The 20,349-nt window shown below is 43.6% G+C and overlaps 1 long non-coding RNA gene across 1 annotated transcript in view; it reads left to right on the top strand.

Annotated features, from left to right (window-relative positions):
• LOC311246181 overlaps positions 1-18,514 on the top strand; it is a 38,465-nt gene extending 19,951 nt beyond the window's left edge. The window contains exon 3 of the long non-coding RNA XR_014620784.1: positions 16,927-18,514. This is a non-coding gene — a long non-coding RNA (uncharacterized lncRNA). The remainder of the gene's footprint in view (positions 1-16,926) is intronic.
• The last annotated feature ends 1,835 nt before the right edge of the window (positions 18,515-20,349 follow it).

The raw sequence follows: 20,349 nt of genomic DNA, 5'->3' as shown, positions 1-20,349 counted from the left end.
CACCTCGACTTGAAATTAGACCTACGGGTAGTTAAGAGACCCTTGTCAGCCGATCTGATGGCCCTGAGGTGCATGCGCGTGTGTGCATGCGCGTGTGTGCATGTGTGAGCGGCTCGAATCGCGAGTGTGTGTAAAAAGCAGGGGCAGAGAGGAGAGATCGCTCCGAGACTCGCACCGTATGAGCCTCTCTATCTGTCTCTGTCTCTCTCTCTCTCTCTCTCTCTCTCTCTCTTTTTAGGAAGTGCTGTCTGACAGGGAAACCGCTTCCGCATTATTTCCACTCGCTCCGTTTTGATCATAATTTCAACGTATCATAGTTGATTGTGGGCGGGCGTGGCAGATCAGCGCCTTCCTACGTAGGAGACACAAACGACTTTCGCAAAATGCACATAGCGCTCCATAACTCAGCTTCCAGGAATTAGCCCGGATCACTCTGAAACTATACAATATTCACCACAGGATAACACGCAAACGTATACATGAAAGAATTAACACTTTTTTACATGTTGGACGAGAGATAGTGACTGTCAAATGAGCCATAGTATTGTCTCCATAGCTATAATATAGAATATAGATATAGCTCTGCAAACATCGTGACTATACAGTGAAAATGCCTATCTTTTAAAGCGTGGCCCATTGACTACAGGGATGGGGATAATCACTGGCGCTGAATGAGTTAACAGACATTGTCGTTTTTGGGATTTGGCACACTGCTGTCGGACGTCAGGTGGAACAGTAAGTGAAGAAGTCACTGGCTCAGGTTAAATCAAATGAAGCCTGTAGCTACATCAGGTACAAACAATGGAGCACCACTTAGTGACCAAACATGGCACTGCAACTAAATAACAACACAAATACAATAGGCACTTGTGTGACTGTTACAAATATAACACGTTTTATACTTGTGCTACAACAGGGTGTCCGCGGGACCTTAAAAAGTCTTAAAAAGTCTTAAATTCAACTATCAACTATTAAGGCCTTAATTTGTCTTAAAATGTCTTAAATCCGACTTTCGGAGGTCTTAAAAACATGCCATGTCATCTTATGTTTCATTGTGAAATCTGGGGGGAAACTATTATTAACGGGAGATAAAGTCTGGCTTTTTTCTTTCACGCAGACCGCAGTGGGGCGGAACCAATTAACATGGTCCTTAATGTGTGTCGCCGTCGAGAGCTATTTCAGAACATCGGAGCATAGGTAACACGTTATTCAAGCCGTAGCGATAACGCTGACGTTTAGTTTAGTTTAATTGATTTGTATTTATTTGCACTCGTTAATTTAACATGGGAAAGTGCAAATTTAATGAGAACTGGCTCGACAACCCTCTGTTTGTACCGTGGTTGGTCCCAGTGAAAGACATGTACGAGGCCCGCTGCAAACTCTGCAAAAAGGATTTTAAACTGGGAACGATGGGAATAAAAGCAGTCGAGTCACACATGCACAGCGCTAAGCATGTTACCTCTACAAAAACCCGCCTGCAGACAACTTCAATATCAAATTTCTTTTCGACGCCGACGCCGTCCACATCAACTGCTCAGGGACAGGTAGGTCTACCACCTGGACCAATTGTTATTACATCTGCACCTGTCCGGGTAACGTTTGGCTCCACGCCAACCCTTGAAGCTGAGGTACTGTGGGTTCTAAATACGGTCGCAAAGCATCAGTCCTACAATGGAAATGAGGGACTAGGAGCGGTGTTTCAAGCGATGTTCCCTGACTCTGAAGTCGCTAAAACATTCACGTGTGGAAAAGATAAAATGTCCTACATAGCCAGGTTTGGATTGGCTTCTTACATCCAAAAAATCTTTTCACGGATGTAAACAAGGACACGTTTGTGTTGATGTTCGATGAGAGTGAGAGCGTCACCCCACCCTATGTATTTATTTTCTACCACCCACCTACCCCCTCCTAATGTACAGTCTCCTCCCCATCATATGTATATGTATATATATATATATATATATATATATATATGTTAGGATCTATGGGTAACAGTACTGTATATTTGCATATCATATATGTCACAAATGTAACAGTAATATATACCTGTATGTCATGTATGTCCCTATGCCATAAATGTCATGATGTCATGTATGTTGTGCATGTCATAAATGTCACTATGAATTGAAAATGGGGGACCCTGATGTAAACAAGACGAACGTCTTTCTCTGGTCTGCATCCCCTTATTATTGTGTGTATTGAGCTGTACTGTATTGTACCCATTCTGAAATCTGTTAAATAAAGTATTCATTCAACCAAACCACAAAAACAAAACTGGATGAATGAAAACTTTATTTAACAGATTGCAGAATGTGTACAATACAGTACAGCTCAATACACACAATAATAAGGGGATGCAGACCAGAGAAAGACGTTTGTCTTGTTTACATCAGGGTCCCCCATTCTCAATTCATATTGACATACACAACATAGAATAGATAGAATAGAAATACTTTTATTATCCCGTGGGAAATTTGACACTGCAAATCGCTCAACATTTAAACATTTAGACAGGACAGGTCACAAATTAGAATAATAACACAAATCAATCAAGTTGCCTAGGATAAGAGTAGAGTAAAATAGAATAAAAATGAAATAAAATATACAGAAATAAATACAGTAAAAACATACATGACATCATGACATTTATGGCATAGGGACATGCATGACAAATATATACTGTAGTACTGTTACATTTGTGACATATACGATATGCAAATAATATACAGTACTGTTACCCAGAGATCCTAACAGAAAATATTATATATATATTTAAGAGCGGTTTTGAATGTGGGCAGGGGTAAAGTGGGTTTTAGGAGTGAGGTTAAGCAGTAGTCTGACCAGTTTGTTTTGTGATGTTTGTAATCTTGTTTTTAGTGCCTTTGAGGTGCTTTGGTACCATGAGGTGCAGGCATAGTCGTAGTACCCTTGAATGAGTGTACTGAGAGTACCCATGATTTTTGCCATTTTGTTATCGTGAAATTGGTATTAAATTTAATTCTGAGTGGTATTAAAAAGTCTTAAAAAGCCTTAAATCTGACTGGGCTAAACCTGCAGATACCCTGTTATAGGGATGTCCCGATAAAAAATTGTTGCTCCCGATCCGATCCCGATCATGTGATTTTGAGTATCAACCGATACCGATCTTTCCCGATCCGATAAAAAAAAAAATATATATATATATATATTTTTTTTTTTAAATCACAATTTCTCACATTACATTCACCCTGAATGTTGACGTTATCCAGGTGAAAAGTTAACTTCATTCAAGCGAGGCATTGCAATCCTTGACATAAATAATTTGATGGATAATTAAATCAAAGGAAATGCGTTTGGGTCTGAGAGTGTGGCTGGTCTGCCGTTCTGCAGCTGGATACTATTGGTTTGTTTTGGCAAAATTCTTCTGCTCTGTGTGACAATAAATAAATGAATGATATGTAATTTAAAACCAAAACTAAGGCCTCATTATGAGTTTAAGACATGAACATGGTCATGTTTGTTGAATAAAAAAATAAAAGTAAAAAAATAAAGAAAAATCCAGATTTATTTTATTTTTTTGATCCCGATCTTCGGAAAATCACGTGATCGGCCCCGATCACGTGATCGGATCGGGACATCCCTAGTGGTTTAAGAGAAGTTATTTATATTTCGAACATGATTCATTGCGCACTAGTTAGATTACACGTTGCAAATGTTATGACTTTGAATGTCTGCCATTTCCACCACAAAAGGCATACAAGTAACAACAATACGATGCGTTGATCATGAATATGCAAATCGATGACATTTCCTAGTTGACATGGTCGACAAATCCTGACAGCCCTAGTAAATTGTAATGAACCAAAGGAAAATATCATTTAAATTTTTTTTTTATCTTTGACAGTGAATAACGTAAGGTTATCCTATAACCCTAGTTATATGAATACTGGCTGAGAGTCTTGCTCTGCCTATTGAGATATCATATCTCCAGCACCTACTGTGCCCGTGGAAACTTTACACATGCACCTCACCTACACGTGACCACGCCCACTCCCGTGCGTGCCTCTACAAGAGGCAGGAAGTGGTCACGCTTACACCCTTCCAAGTTCGAAATCCATACGCGGAAAACATCCAAGGGACCTCAGGGCGCTGAAGAGCGAGACGTTCAGCCAGTATTCATATAACTAGGGTTATAGGATAACCTTACGTTATATATCATACTGGCCAATCGCGTCTCGCTCTGCCTATTGAGATAAAGGGGCAGAGCGGACGCGTGGCCACGTCAAATGCACCCCCTGAGGGCCCATAAACCCCAGCCAGGGAGGAGGAGAGTCCCGTCCACCCGCCCGTCCTAACGAAGGGGGGGGAGGCAGTCAACTACAACCAATGTGCGAAAGGGGAACCAGGCACCCCAGAACGGCAAGTGCAAGCGGGACCACGTGTGACACAGCACTCCGCAGTCCACACCCACACACTCCTGCTAGCCCACCTGATGGCGGGATACAGGAGAGGTCCCGGACCTCAGGACTGCCTGGGAGACAGAACCCCTAGTCATGTCCATGAGGTAAAACCTAACGAAAGGACTCTGGGAGGACCAGGAGGCCGCAGCGCAGATGTCCTCCACCGAGGGCTCCCCCCAACAGGGCAGCAGAGGTAGCCACACCTCGAGTGGAGTGTGCCCTGATGCCCCCGGGGGAACCCGTCCAGCCAACGTGTAGCAAGGGTAATGCCCTCGCACAACCAATGTGACTTGGACAGCGCCTTACCCGCGTGAGGGCCACCGTAACAAACAAACAGTTGATTGGAAGCCCTGAGATCCCATGTGCGACTAAGGTAAAACCTTCATTGCACGGACAGGACACGACAGGTGAAGGCTTCCCTCCAACTCATTAGCGTGAGGAGGAGGGTGAAACGCCTGAAGCACAATACCCCTGGAGCGATAAGAGCTCCGGATATTCTTTGGCACGAAGGCCGGATCAGGCCACAGAGTCGCCTGCTATCAGCTCGAATAGACGGGTACCCTGACTGCACCGAGAGAGCACACGGCTCACCCACGCATTTAGCGGAGGCGATGGCCAAAAGGATTGCGGCCTTAAGACAGACGATCCAATGGCCCTGCTCAAGAGGCTCAAATGGGGCCCCCAACAGCCTTTCCAGAACAGTTGGAGGTCCCGACTTGGAGACAGAGAACGTTCCACAGGTTTGAGACGCTGTGCGCCACGTTCCACGAGAGGGTGGCAGAACAGTGTTCTGCCCTCAAAGCCCACATGACAAGAAGATATAGCTGCGGCATATACCTTCACTGTCGAGGCCGACCGCCTATCTAGGATTGACTGGAGAAGGACAGAACCGAGTCCAGGGGGCATGACAACGGGTCCAGGCCCCTAACTTCACACCACTCTCGAACTATATGCCACTTCCCTGCGTAAGCCGCGGTAGTGGACGGAGCGAGCGCATTCCGGATGGCGTTAACCACAGTAGAGTTAAGACTCATCCCCACCAGATTCACCCTTTCAGCAGCCAAGCCATTAGGGGGGGGGAAACGTACAGAATCCTGGGCGGCCACAGACAGAATCGGCCGGTGGAGACGGGGGGAGCGTACTGTCTGTTGACATACGACACCAACGTCGTGCTGTCCGTCCTGATCAGAACATGCTTGCCCATCACATGATGGCCGAGCTGTCCGAGGACTAGAAGCACTGCCTTCAATTCCAACACATTGATATGTAGTGCAGACCGGGCAGCATGGTCCTTGCCAGCTGCCCCCTACTGCGTCGGTCCGACACGTCCCCCCCCCATCCCGTGAGGGAGGCGTCGGTGAAGACCGTGACGTGTGACAGCCTGCTGCCCATGGGGACCCCGCTGGTGAGGGCCCCAGGCCCCCCCCAGAGGGCCAGGTCCCCCAATACTGACATGGGAACCTTCAGCTGCTTCCACTTGACTCTCACAGGGTCTATTTTCACACTGAAAAACCCACCTCTGTATCCTCCTCATGAAGACGAGGCCAAGAGGGACCACAGCTTGAGCAGATGCCATAATACCGCGCAGGCTTATCACGGTCAGCGCCGTAACCGTCCTGCCAGGACAGAACCTCCCGAGCGCGCCGAGAATATCCTCTCGCCGCCGCTCTGAGAGGGATGCCCACATAGACCTTGAGCTTAGAAATAAGCCCAAGTACTCCACCCGTTGACTGGGAAGAGGAGTACTCATCTTCCAGTCTACAGCAAAACCCAGGCTGGTGAGGAATTCCAGCATCTGGCGATCCAGAGACCTGGCGATCTTCTCTGACCGGCCGAGGACCAGAACGTCGTCCAGGGTAGAATAAAATCCGTATCCCCTGACGACGCAGAGGCCCCAGCGCGGTCTCCACGCACTTGGTGAAGATGCGAGGAGCCAGAGAGTAGCCGAACGGCAGCCTCTGGTACTCGTACGCTAAGCCCTGAAACAGGAAGCGTAAGTATGTTCTAGGAGGGAAGATCGGGATGTGAATACGCATCCTTCAGGTCTATGGAGGTGAACCAGTCTCCCACCTGACAGTGCTTAACAGGTGGGTGATGGTCAACATTCTGAACCTTCCATGGGACGGGTCCAGTATGGGTCTGACACCCCCCCCTCCCCCGATTTCTCGGGCACCAGAGAATATCGGGAGCAAACACTGCTCATCGCGTCCTCCCATGGGACCGCGACGATGGCCTGCTTCGCCGCCAGAGAACGAATCTCCTCGGCCAGGGCTGTCATTGCCACGGACTCTGACAATAGAGTCTGTACCAAACGGAGGGCGGGGGTGTGCAAACTGTAACACAAGCGCCGCCCTCAGCGTTCTCTCCATTCACACCGACATATGGCACTACTGTAGCCATACGTGGTAAAAATTCCAAAGCGCCCCCGCCGCCAACTGGCGCTGGTCCGCTAGGAATCGTAGATAGGTGGCCCGGTCCCTCCCACTGTGCGTTGTCAACCCTGGTCTCGCCAACCGCGCGAGCAGGGTGTCTCGCAAAGCCGGGATATCGCACCCTGACTCTACCAATGAGGCAATCGCACCCATGGGGGGGACCCCGACAGAAAGGGCGGTCTGATATGGGGGGAGCGGCCATCACCCCTGGTGACATAAACTTTCCCGCTGAGCATCTTCCTGGCTTAGCTTGCTGAGGACAGCCTGCTCTGCAGCTGGACATGCATGGTGTGTGGTCCCCACGCTGCCCGATAGGGTGAGTCCCTACACACCGTAGCCCTGTAGTGATATTACTACCACCCAAATTACGCGTGCCTGACTGACCACCGCCGGACATCCGGCCGGGGGAGGCACTAACGTAATACCCGGCCTGGCGAGGGCGGGGCTTGGGGAACCCACGCTGCAACCTCCTGGGCCTAGGATTCCCCCTCTTACAATTTTGTTTTAGATACAGGGAACCCTGTTCCGTCGACGGATACAACACCAGGCTCACCAAACACAGATGCAGGATGTGTGGCGTGGGAGCCTCCTGACAGCACAGCATTCTCATAGACAGACCCAGGCCTAGCTAGCAACTGGGTGTCAGCCCCCGTCTCCATGAGAAGCGATATGTGGGGCCGCTTGCGATACACTGGAAGAACGCGGCCCGCAGCCAAAGGGGACAAATCGGAGCCTTGAGTCCCGTAGTGTAGCGGGGGGGAGTAACCGGAGAGCGCGCTAGACACAGCTAGATGGCAACGGTTTTTCAGGGCGTGCCCATCTAATATAGCCGATCCCTCGGCACCGTGACCACCTGTTCTCTTTGTGTCCAGGTCATCTCAGGCGGGGGACACATGGCCGGGGGCCTCGCCGCAGCCGCTGGCGAGGCCGTGCTCTCATCTCTGGCTGCATGGTGTGGGGCGGCGTGGAGCCCAGGTCAAATACCGCCCACGCCTCTGTGGACAGACCAAAGGTCCATCCGCTGAGAGGGGAGCCCTGAGGAGGAGACCCCTCCCCTCCTCAAGGGGAGATTGCTCCAACCAAAGATGCCTGTGAACAAGCGTTGACAGCATCCTAGCCCTCCCTGCGGTTATAGCTTGCGGCTGGGTCAAACCTGAATAACCTCAAAACCTTGCATGATGGTTGACGTCGGCTGGCCCTAAGGCCCCACCACCCGACATCATTTTTGACAGAAAAGCAGCCAATTGAGCAATGTTATTAGTTGCTGCTAAATTCTCTACTGCGGCGGTATAAGCTTCATCAGCCCACTCAGCCACCTGCCGGGCCGACTCGCCTCTTGGCGTCGGCTGGGCAGGATACCGTTCTACCATGTCAGGGCAAAGGACCGATGCCACCTGCTTCACTAAGCACGGAACACCAGTGGCGGCTGCTGACCAAAGTCTATTACTAGTGAAGTACTGCTCCACTAGTAGTCATGCAATAACCTCCACTGCGGCACACCTGTGCACAGGACTTTAGAGGGGCAGGTGCTCAAATGCTGAAAAGGCCACTATCAATGTGGGTGTATCTACCGAGTGCGCAAGCCCGATTTTTAAGGGCCCTTTTCAGACGGGGCCCCCTTTTTATGCTTTTTGGGGGGTTTTGGTGATCAAATATTGAATATTGAAATATAATAATCAGTGCAGGAGCTCACTTATCCTTGAAAGACACTTTTATCACTGAGTTAAAAGGCCCAGACATCTCCATAAATGTTCAGGGGGGAGGGAATAAGTGCTTACCCTACAGACCCCAAGAAGTGCTGTATATTCTGTATTGTTTAATATAAATGCATTTTTTATTCCAATCCCGATTTGTATTTGAGATTGCCAAATCCCATCGGACTTGACTTCTTCGTGTCCCTCAATGAGTGTAATACCAGCATTCAACTGTATGTGCCACAGCGGTTTCTATCATCATCATCACCACCCACGCTATGCATAAAATATATAGGTCCGCGGAGAGGCCGTGCAAATTGCAATGGAATATGGGGCATCTCTCTCTTTACCTAATATTTTTATTCTATCCTGATATTTTTCAGTTGGAAGGGCAGTCTATATGCGTACCAAAAAATATATATATAATTTTTTTCAAAAAAAGGGCTCTTTTTTATGAGGCTCAAAAAGGCAGGTGCTCAAGCACCCCTTGAGCTCTGTGTGTGCACGTGCCTGCCTGTGCACCCGTGTAAGGGATAAATTAATGAATGAACGAAAACTTTATTAACATATTGCAGAATGGGCTAGCCCAATACACACAATTGTTAAGGGGAGGCAGACCAGAGAAAACGTTTGTCCTGTCTACATCAGGGTCCCCCATTTTCAATTCATAGATTCACAAATGCACACCTGTCCTGAGCCCTGTCGTCAGCCCATCCACCCGTGTAAAGGGTAAACAAGCCTCAGCTAAACCCCCAACATTAGACACCGATTGACCGTCAGCAATGAAATGGTTAAGAGGAGGGAAGAGTGGAGACGGCCCCGGCGGGGTACATGGGAACGGCTCCCCAAACACTTTAGCATTAGCATCCGCTGCGCGCTAGGATAACTGGAAAAACATTCAACAATGAGTCATGATGACCACGTTTATCCAAATACCCAGCCCCCCGCGCCAATACATCGCCCGGTCGTCTCACGAGACAACGAGTAGTATCGAATATGCCAGTACCAATGCCCGTCGGCGTACCTGAGCACGGCGTGGCTCGACTGCCAAACGCTGCGCGTAGCCCATCGGTCCGCTGCCAAGCGACGAGGAAAGCACAGAATAGGACCGCCGTTCGGTCTGGATGTGCCGAGAAGGTTCCGGGGGCTGGCATACTTCTGGCGAAAGTCCAACATTGCGTAATTTTTCCCCACGCTTCATAACAACGTTCCACCTGGTTGAAGTGCATATGAACCGCTTCCGTGGATGGAAAAAAATGAGGAAGGGTGTAAGCGTGGTGCATGTGTAAAGTTTCCACGGGCACAGTAGGTGCTGGAGATATGATATCTCAATAGGCAGAGCGAGACGCGATTGGCCAGTATGATATATAACCATGCTTACAATGACCAAATGCTAAAATATGCCACTGAGCTCATTCAGCTACTTCTTAAGATCAAGTATAGTCAATATCTAAACAAATGAACAATGGGCAGATCATTTACAGGGGCTTTTGTAGATGCAGTACTGAATTTTGCCATCCGGACACATGCAATATGATAATACACAATACATATAATAACTCATGGAGATATACTAAAAAGCTATTTATAATTCTTGGCCGGTAAAAATATCTCTGGCTGGTATGTTGTTCCCTGAATGAAAAACGGCATTTAGCTACTGTATGTATTATGTAATGATAAATAATGTTATAGTAACGGGCGGTTGTTATATTATTTCAAAATAACGAAGTAGCTATAATGAGTCGATAGATAAAAAGCAATAATGACATGTATTACTCACCCTACTCATGTACAGTAGGAATTAGGGTTGGGTACCGTTCACATTTGAACCGGTACCTGGGAATCGATACCGGTACCAGACGGTACCTTTTTTAGGTACTTTCATTATAACAAAATGTTATTTCTGTTTTAAAACTAAACTAAAGCTAAACTTCTCAGTTTCAACATTGTTATCACACCACACAAACTAAAACCATTTTTGTTCCTACAACCATTTTTTAACGTTGCATGATCCTCAGTAAATACTATCAAACTCCTCTGACCTCATCTGGTCTTTCCAAAGACCAGAGTTGGGACGCGCACTCACGCCCACACACAGAAAGGGAGAATGGCTTATGAATGAAGTTAAATCAACTATCCACTTCGTTTTATAGTGTAACATTTGGCTACTTAAAGCGGAGAGAGAGAGAGAGACTCGAGAGAGACTCGCAACGCAAATCAGTGACTTCCGGAGCGCGCACTGCGCTCAGTTGTCTCTGAATGGATTTGGTAACCCTGTAACATTGTTATCACACCACACAAACTAAAACCTCTCCCTCTCCCAAACCGTTCCTACAAACATTTATTATTATTTTATTTGTATTATTATTATTATTATTTACATTTTTATTAACATTTATAGACAAACAACACTTAGACAATACTTACAATGACATCAATAACATAACAATACATTAACATGGGCCCCTTGAATTCGGCTGCGTTCATCCTCCCAGACCCCCATGAGAGGGACCCCCCCTCCCGCCATCCACCCCTGGAAATAGGGTTCCCCCACATCCCGGGTCCATCACACGCGGGGCCGAGCACTCAGCGACACGGGTCCCTTGAATTTAATTGGGCCAATCTGCGTGGTGGCCTGTTTAGCTTCTATGTTAGCTTGTAAGCTAGTTCGTATGTTAGCCTGTAGCTTCTCTGCATTTACAATCAGCATCCTGCTAGCTTGTTCTACCTGTTGCATCATTGCCTCGTGTTGAGTCTTTTCCATCTGTGTATTTACTTCATCTGGGGTTGCTTTTCTTTCATTTGTCCTCGTGTTCATTCTTCCTTCTTTCTTTTGTCCTCGAATCTTAATTTTTTATTTCGTTTTGAATTGTTTTACTTCCTTTTTATATTCATTGACCGGGAGCTCTTTCATGTGGCTGCTCACCTGAAGTCGCCCTACAACCATGTTTTAATGTTGCATGATCACGTATACATTTATGTATTATTCTTTTTTTAAGTTTAAATATCAACATTATCTGGCCATCCTCAGTAAATACTATCAAACTCCTCTGACCTCATCTGGTCTTTCCAAAGACCAGAATTGGGACGGGCACTCGTGTGTGTGTGTGTGTGTGTGTGTGTGTGTGTGTGTGTGTGCACACATAAAGGGAGAATGGCTTATGAATGAAGTTAAATCAACTATCCAGTTTGTTTTATAGTGTAACGTTTGGCTACTTGAAGGGGAGAGAGAGAGGGACTCTCTCGTTATGCGGACTGCGCTCAGTTGTCTCTGAATGGATTTGGTAACTTTGGTCATTTCTGCGTCTTGGCGTAGACTGTGCCACGTCACCGTTTTAAAGTCATAGTGAAGATTGATTTATATGAAAACCCATTTATGTACAGGGCTGTACGCTAAGCTTTTTCACTAGGGGCACACTTGCCCCTAAATTAGAAATTTAGGGGCAAAAAATATGTTTTAGGGGCAAACTTTTAAGGGGAGACACTACAGGTGAATAGGGTAAAAAAATTAACTAATAGATATCACAATGAAACTTCCCCAGTTGATTACTTATATTAAGACAAGACTTTTTTTGTATTACAAGTTTTCTGAAATTGTATGTTTAAATATGCAAATGAGGCATTATCTACTTAAATATGCACTAATTTGCATATAATTCCAGGACAGAAATCTGAACATTGGATAAAGCCATTTTCAAAATTATAGTTTCATTTTGTTGACATATTAGAGCCAAAGGTTATTACAGAGGGGATTTTGGATATCTCTTTTGATCACTCCATAAATCAGAAAATACTCCATTCAGTCCATTTTTATGGTAAAATTCCATATTTCGCCATGTTTTTAGGAATAAAATGTGATATAAATCAGGGTATGAATGCGATATCAACAAACCCTTCTGTAAATACCTTCAGAACATAGATATGAATAGAACTGGAAGGTTTGGTGTATGCGAGTGCTACTGAAGTGGAGATTTCTGGCTCAGAGTATGAGGGAAAACTCTTAAAACTCATTTTTGGGAAAACGCCTTCAAAGTTCTGTATTGTAAAATGCCATACTTTTTTTTTTTAAACAGATATTTACAAACACAATACCTAATCAAACCATTAGTAATAGACAATCTAAACACATGCCTGATAACTGAATAATAATAATAATAATAATGATGTTATTGAACTGAACAGAACTACACACAGGCTACAAACAGTGTAGTACAGTGTAGTACCCCCTAATAGGCAAAAAATATTTGAATAGATATCACTATGAAACTTTCCCAGTTTGTTATGTACATATAAACTAAGAAAAAATATATTGCAAGTTTTCAGAAATGTATGTTTATATATGCAAATGAGGCACTTCCCCATTAAATATGTGTACATTTATGGATGCAATAAGGCAAAATGAAGTAAAATAAACAACTAAATGTGTGTTATTGACGTTTTATTGTCACTAGTAGTTTTATAGAAGACATGTTTAGGAAGCTAAATATAACAAAATCTCAAAATCAACAAAAAAAGTATATTTGCCTATTCACCTGGGGTGTCTCGCCTTAACACTATGGGTGCCGGCCAGAAATCCGGAAAATGACTGTGGATTGCCAGCGCTATTTGTCTATGGAGAAATTCCCCTTTTTTGCAGGGCTATAACTTTTTTAATTCTATTGCTACATTGCCATTATTAGGGCCCATTCAAAGTCCTATATGTATTGTTCATGGTGTAGCAACGTTAAACTTTTTCATTCACATATTCATACTAAAATATGGTCTAAGGTATACGTATGTTTTCATCTCTTTCTGCAGCTTTCTCCAGAACGTGATTTATAGCCCCAAATGCATTATATTGATGATGAAATACAGTTTGATAGCAATCGGCGCGATATAAAAAATTCCAACTGAACGTACTTCTGGAAGTTACTACACGTCATCTGATGTTGACCGGATGGGCGAGGGGGCGTTTATAATTCCGTGGGCAGCGTTATACCATTCATCTAATGTGAGTCATATGTTCATCAGATCAGTTAGTATCGAACACGGTAATATTACACGCTAAAACTCACCCCAGTCTCCTCGGGCCGTTGGGCGATCAGCGTGGGGTAGACAGTTTTCCATTATGGGATGTCGAAATACCCGGTCCATTTCCAGGTTGTATAATAGTATATACGTCCAAATAACGTTGTTTATTGAGTTAGGGCGAGCAATCTATTATCCAGTGTTTCAAGATGGAGTCGCGGGAGCTATAGAGAGTGGCCGGAAGTAATATGGGTAATCACCACTTCATCCACATGACTTCCTGTTTGGCGCTTCTGCCGATCGGCCACCAGATGGCGCTCTTGAACCGCTAGAGGATTGAGAGGAGCTCAGAACTGTGTGTGAAGGCTGCAGAGGGGAAATATGATTTCGATCACAGATTTTTGAAATATTGATATTAAAGACGAGTTAGGGCGTCCTCTGCAACTTGAGCATGGCTAGGAAAGACGCCTAAACACGTTTTCGGCACTTAAAGTGTTAACAATTGTATGTATTGAGCTGTACTGTACCCATTCTGCAATATGTTAATAAAGTTTTAAATCAATCAATAGCATTTTAGCATTTTTATGAAACTACTGTATATTTGTATGTCTCTAAATGTTTTGATGAATTGAAAATGGAGGACCCTTATGTAAAAAAGCCGAAAGTATTTTTCTGGTCTTCATCCTCCTGTACTGTATTGTACCCATTATGCAATCTGTTAATAAAGTTTTCATTCATTCATTCTGACGGAAAACAGAATCATTTTGATTGACAGTCGAGTCTGCCAATTACGTCACACCGCTTGCACCCGCCCTGCTGTTCTTAGCACCAATCGGCAAGCGCTATTCGTTTTTGACTTCCTGAATGCCCTGTGTGCTGACAACAACAAAGCTACTAACATTAGCTCCCCACGGCCGACGAGTAGGAGACCAGTGCTCCGCAGGATGACTAAATGAGGCATAATGATTTTACCTCAACGAATGTTATAATAAAAGCCTTTCCATACATCTGTCTGATTGAAAACTTTATTAACAGACCGCGGAATGGGCATATCTCAGCACGGGCTGAGATATGAACGAGTAACGTGTGGACCAGATTGACGCAACACAAGGTTTACACAACAGCCCCCACCCCTTGTTTTATTGTATTTGTACCTGTACTACCTGCTGTCAGCTGTTTATCTCTCTCTGTGAGCTTGATTAGCTCACGTTAGCTAGCGTTAGCTCCGCAGCTAACCCTGAACTAAATCAATGACTAGGTTCTAAAGCATTTCGAGTAGTTTTCACTGCACATAGAAGCAGCCAAACAGCGGGAGAATTTCGGGAGCATATGACCAAAACCCAGTTAGGAACCATCGATTCCCATCCCTACTACTAACTTTACTTTTCTTCATAGCTAAATCAGACAGTCAGACAGTCTATCAGAGTGAGTGCTCAGTTGATTTTCCCCGCTGATCATACCTGAGTGCTCAGCGTCATCACACGCCTTGGATCATTTAGGAGTGAAATGCGAATGCAAGGCTTGAAATCACTACTCGCAAGCCCGCCCCCAAATATTATTTACCAATCGCAACGGCCAATTAAAGGGGCAATTTGCGACAATCTCGTTGCAGTGTACAGCCCTGAATGTATGTAAATTCCACGCCATTCTGCAATAATTCAGAATTCAGTGTTAATATCTCAATTCTGTGAAATCCTCCGTAATCCCGGATTCCATAGGGCCCTACTCTGACCTCATCTGGTCTTTCCAAAGACCAGAGATGGGACGCAAGCATGCGCGAACACACACAGAAAGGGATAATGGCTTATAGCAGATTTAAAGGGGAACTATCTTATAAATGGCCTTTTTCAGTGTTTAGCATTGTTTCCTAGCTATGTGGACTTATATTAATATGATCTATGTCTCTAATTCTCATATTGGCGCATTCTTCCAATTCTCCTCTCACAATATTCACCCTCACTGAACTGAGTCATCTGAAAATGTGATGATTTGTGATGTCAGAAAGACACCGCTGCATGTTAATGTTCAGGCGCCGCGGCGCAGTGGTTTAGGAGCCCAGGCTCAAAACAGCTCGAGATCTTGAGGTAGAAAAATGCTGTTTTTGAGGACTTGATTAGAAATACAAAACAATGAATTAAAAAATATATATAATTACAGAGGTGTTTCATAAACTCACAGGAATTGTGTAAAAGTGCCCAAATAGTGAAAGAAATAGTAAAATAGTTCCCCTTTAATGATTTTAGAATATTTCGGCTAATGAAATTAAACGTTTTATCACCTATCCAGTTTTTTTTATATTTTTATTTTTGTTAGACACATTGCTCGCGGTGGTCTGTGTCTGTCTATTATGAAATGACAATTGCAAGTCATTGAAGGTCTGTGCTGTCTGTGTCTATAATGAAATGACAATTGTGCGTTGTTGGAATTCGGATTATTTTATAACTGGGCGGGTCTTGGGTATCGAAATGTGGCACCGATTGATCTAACGTGAATTGGTACTCGGTAGTACCGACGTAATTCTGTCTGTACCCTTAAAAGTACCGGGTTCGGTACCCATCCCTATCCACACTATCCGTTGCATCCGCATTTACAGACATAAATAGACTTCATGGCTCATCTCCTACTCTGGGTATTCAGTAGGTGGTGTCAAAGAGGCAACTACCCATGTGACCTGAGGATACTAGTAAAACATTTTGAAATATTAAATTGCAAATAGAATCGATTGTTGTGGTTTTTTTCTGGTAAAATCGTTTAGATGAATCAATAACTATAATCTTTAGTTTCATCCCTAGTGTCGGTGCCATGTACAGGAGTTCAGTCGTAGGTGAAGAGGTATTCAGCTTATGGTTCTGACATACATTGCTTCCAAATAAAAGGAGAAAAGACAAAGTGCCTTAATTTTTATTTAGTTTACACTCAGGATTATTATAAAATAGTCATGGATTATGTGGTTATTTTGTAGACAAATGTTTCATCCAATTTACAGAAATTTTACTATATCGTGATATATATATCGTTACAGATATATGACATTTCCCATAGCGTGATATAAGATTTGATCCATAAGGTGACACTTAAATCTGTCATAACCTGAGACTAAAGGGCTTTAGTCCCAGACTAAATTTAAACTGACCTTAACCATAGCCATGATGTAACCACTCCTGCTCCAGAAACTGTTGACTAACTGGTGCTTGAAACAAAGTGGTTTGAGTCTAGAACTGTTGACCACTCTGGACTACACTGTGTTCTTAAACCAAAAACAGAACTACATACCATTATAAACCTCTTGCATGGAAATTAAAGCTGAATAAAATCACCAAATCTCTCCTTCCTCTGACACTCTTCTCCATCCAGATAGCTATCCTGGCAGGCCTGGGAAGAAACCAAGAGGCTTGGATGGAAGAAAAGGTCTCTGCTGTGACCAGTGTGGAAAAAGCTTCAGTTCAAAGATTAATCTCAATAAACACCAACGCATTCACACAGGAAAGAAACTCTATTCCTGTGACCAGTGTGGACAGGGCTTTACTCGGCGAGTTGATCTGCAAAGACACCAGAGAATTCACACAGGAGTGAAGCCCTACTTTTGTGACCAGTGTGAGAACAGCTTTAGTCGACTGGATAGTCTTAAATCACACCAGATGATTCACACAGGATGGAAGCCCTACTTTTGTGACCAGTGTGAGAAGAGCTTTAGTCGACTGGGTCATCTGAAAACACACCAGATAATTCACACAGGAGAGAAGCCACATCATTGTGGTTTGTGTGATAAGAGATTCAGTTCATTCGCATATTTCAGAAAACATGAGAAAGAAATTCACTTGGGAAAGAACATTCGAGGAAATGTCAAATCTGTCAATTCACCTGCACATTCTTAGATGAGATAAACCTTACAGCTGTAGCCAGTGTTAGAAGAGTTTCACTCATAATCCATGTGTGGCCCAGTGTGGAAAATGCTTCAGTACGTCATTACAGCTATCAGACCATCAACAATTATAAGAATAATAGTGGTAGTAATATTGTACTGTTGTTTTTAAATGTAAAACTACTACCAAGAGCTTTTGACCTGCACAGAAGCCTCTGTGAGAGAGAAGCAGTACTAGCATAGACACAGTTTTCATTGACAACAACAGTTGTGTTTCTGTCGCTCTGAGTGACACAGACAGTGTGGATGTTCCTGGGACAATATGTCATTGGTATAAGCGTGAACACATATTGTTCTAGTGTTTTAAAATACTGGGATCATAGGAACTTTCTGACCTCAGTATGGGGTGACCAGCCAAAAGCCAAGCTAGTTAACAAACATGTGACACTGGAGGGAAAACTGCTTCTGGTATGGACTTTTATATTTTTATGTGGACACTAGTGATGTATTGAACGAATGTCACACATATTGTCAACATTCCTAGTAGAACATGTTTTTTTTACTTTCACAAGAAGTGTTTATTTTAAGAGTAATTATTGTCTTCATTGGTATTCTATTAAAGGAATGGATGCTCCTTTATATGAATGTATCATCTTTAGTGGTTTTTCTACCATCTAACTGCTTGTGGGTGTATGGGAATTGCAGAGCAACCTGTTGCACAAGTAACTAAGTATTTAGTCATTTTGTGTATATTGACAGAGTAATGGCTGTACTAGTGTTGATGAAACTGTCAACATTATAGGGTTGGAATCAATTCACTTTAAATGCAATCAATTAAAATCTAAACAAATTGTTTACTTTCTGATTATAGAACATCCATTCACATTTACTTGTCATTAGGTTGGTCATTAGGTTGGATAGTAAAACCTTTTCATGACGGAACTTGAATTAAAAAGTGATTGATCCCAACTTTGAAACATTCTCATTAGAATGTATGTAATGCTAATAATATGGATGAATTGTAACCGTCAAGATAAGTGGGAAGGTGTGAATTGATGTCTTAGAACTAACTAACTCAGAAGTATGAACATTTTATATTACATTTTAACCTACATTGTATGAAAGGCTTCATCTTCTGAGTGCAACAATGATCATTTTTAGAAAATGTTCTGCCGTTGACTAGAAACGCCTTCAAACAATATCTGAAATGATGAAGAAATAAAATGTTATACTAATATCCATCTTGCTAATATGTCTATACTACTATGCATTCAAGCTTGATATTATTTGATGAACAATGCCACTGCACTGACCCTTAGCTGCCACAGATGTACCTCCTGGTGACATGCTGTTCACAATCTAAGTTGCTTTGGATAAAAGCCTCAGCTAAATGACTAAATTGTAAAATGTGAGAATTCAAAACTCCATTGTCATTGTTTATTTATCCTGATGAGTCACTGAGAAATAAATCAAATTACTTCCTGCCCTTACAAGGTCAAACATGTACATTTAGTTGAAAAGGAAAATCAACCTTGAATTCTGGTCACAAGGGTCATCTTCGAGTGAGAAATTACCTTGAATCAACATTTAATAACAGCCACGTTGATGATAAGGAGGGGTTTCTGAGAAATTTTCACAAATAAAATCTGGGACCAAGTTTTGCAGGATGTCCAGATTGGTTTTTATTATATTGTTTTTGTCAATCTGAAGAAGCAATTAAAGAAGTTTAGTCTGTTAATCATGCCAGAGTGGTCTGGGACCCCCATGCCAAGCCTAAAGGCCTTCCAGGGGGGGACACCTAAACATACGCAGTATCACCCCTAAAAGTGAACAGATTAAACTACTCTTAGAATCAAATTTGGATTCTTTATTTTTCTCTGAAACCTGGCTTCATGATAACTCCCCAGCTGCTGCTCTGACTACCTGGCTATAATATATTTAGAGTGACCTGAAGGGAGATGGGGAGGTGTGATGTTTTATGTTAAAGATAACATCCACTGTACCCAGGTCCACTTTTCAGATAAGGAATTAGTTTGTCTCTGTCTCCCCAAATGTCCTTTACCCTTATCGTATCCAAAAATAGTCTAACAGTACTCTGGTTGTTTTGCTGTTGTCTCAAAAAGCTGTAGTACTTTGTAAAAAATGTGTTGGAGTCGAAACAATCGCTCAATTTCTTCGAAGTTGATTTATTGACTACAAAATAGCCCTTCAATCAATATTTGCTCACAAAACACTTAATGTAAAAAATGTATGGTTCTTCACAGCACGCTAGCTTGCGTGTTCTGAACGGCACCTAATATTCTAATATACTGTCCACAGGTTTCTCTTTCGTGATCAATGTCAGCTTGTATGAATGTCCTTCATCAGCGAGGTCCTTTGAAGATCTTCTTGTCTGCATTCTCAATGTTCTCTCCCCGGTGTCCCAAGGCCCTTCTCTTTATAGCAGGGCTCTGGTCCCGGTTTTGACCTCACAGGATATGACATCACAACCGGTTTTGACCTCACAGTCAGGAAGTGACATCACAACCGGTTTTCTTCCAATAGTCCGCCGGCTATAGACCACTACACTTCCGTGTTACATTGAAATTGGGGAGGAGATAGCGGGGGGAGCAAATTAATGAATGTGGATGAGAGCCGTGATGTAAGTGGTTGCAGATACGGCTTTGGGGGTGCTGGAGACATGATCGAATAGACTTGTATGCGCCTGAATCTCCTGAACATGGCGCAAGCCATTCCTAATCGATCAGAACTAAATCGGCAGAGAAAAAGCCAGTTTTTAAGCAACGCACACCCGCCCTGGACTGTTCCATCAGAGGGGGGAGCTTCGGTGGCCAGTGTGAGTGGCTACAGACCACTGCACTTAAATATAAACATTAGTCTACCTGGAGACTCAATGAGGTAATTGTAGATGTCGC

Source organism: Notolepis coatsorum, assembly GCF_963971535.1.
Source record: "Notolepis coatsorum genome assembly, chromosome: 19".
In the NCBI taxonomy this organism is placed as follows: Eukaryota; Metazoa; Chordata; class Actinopteri; order Aulopiformes; family Paralepididae; genus Notolepis; species Notolepis coatsorum.
This window is presented reverse-complemented; position numbering and strand designations above follow the sequence as displayed.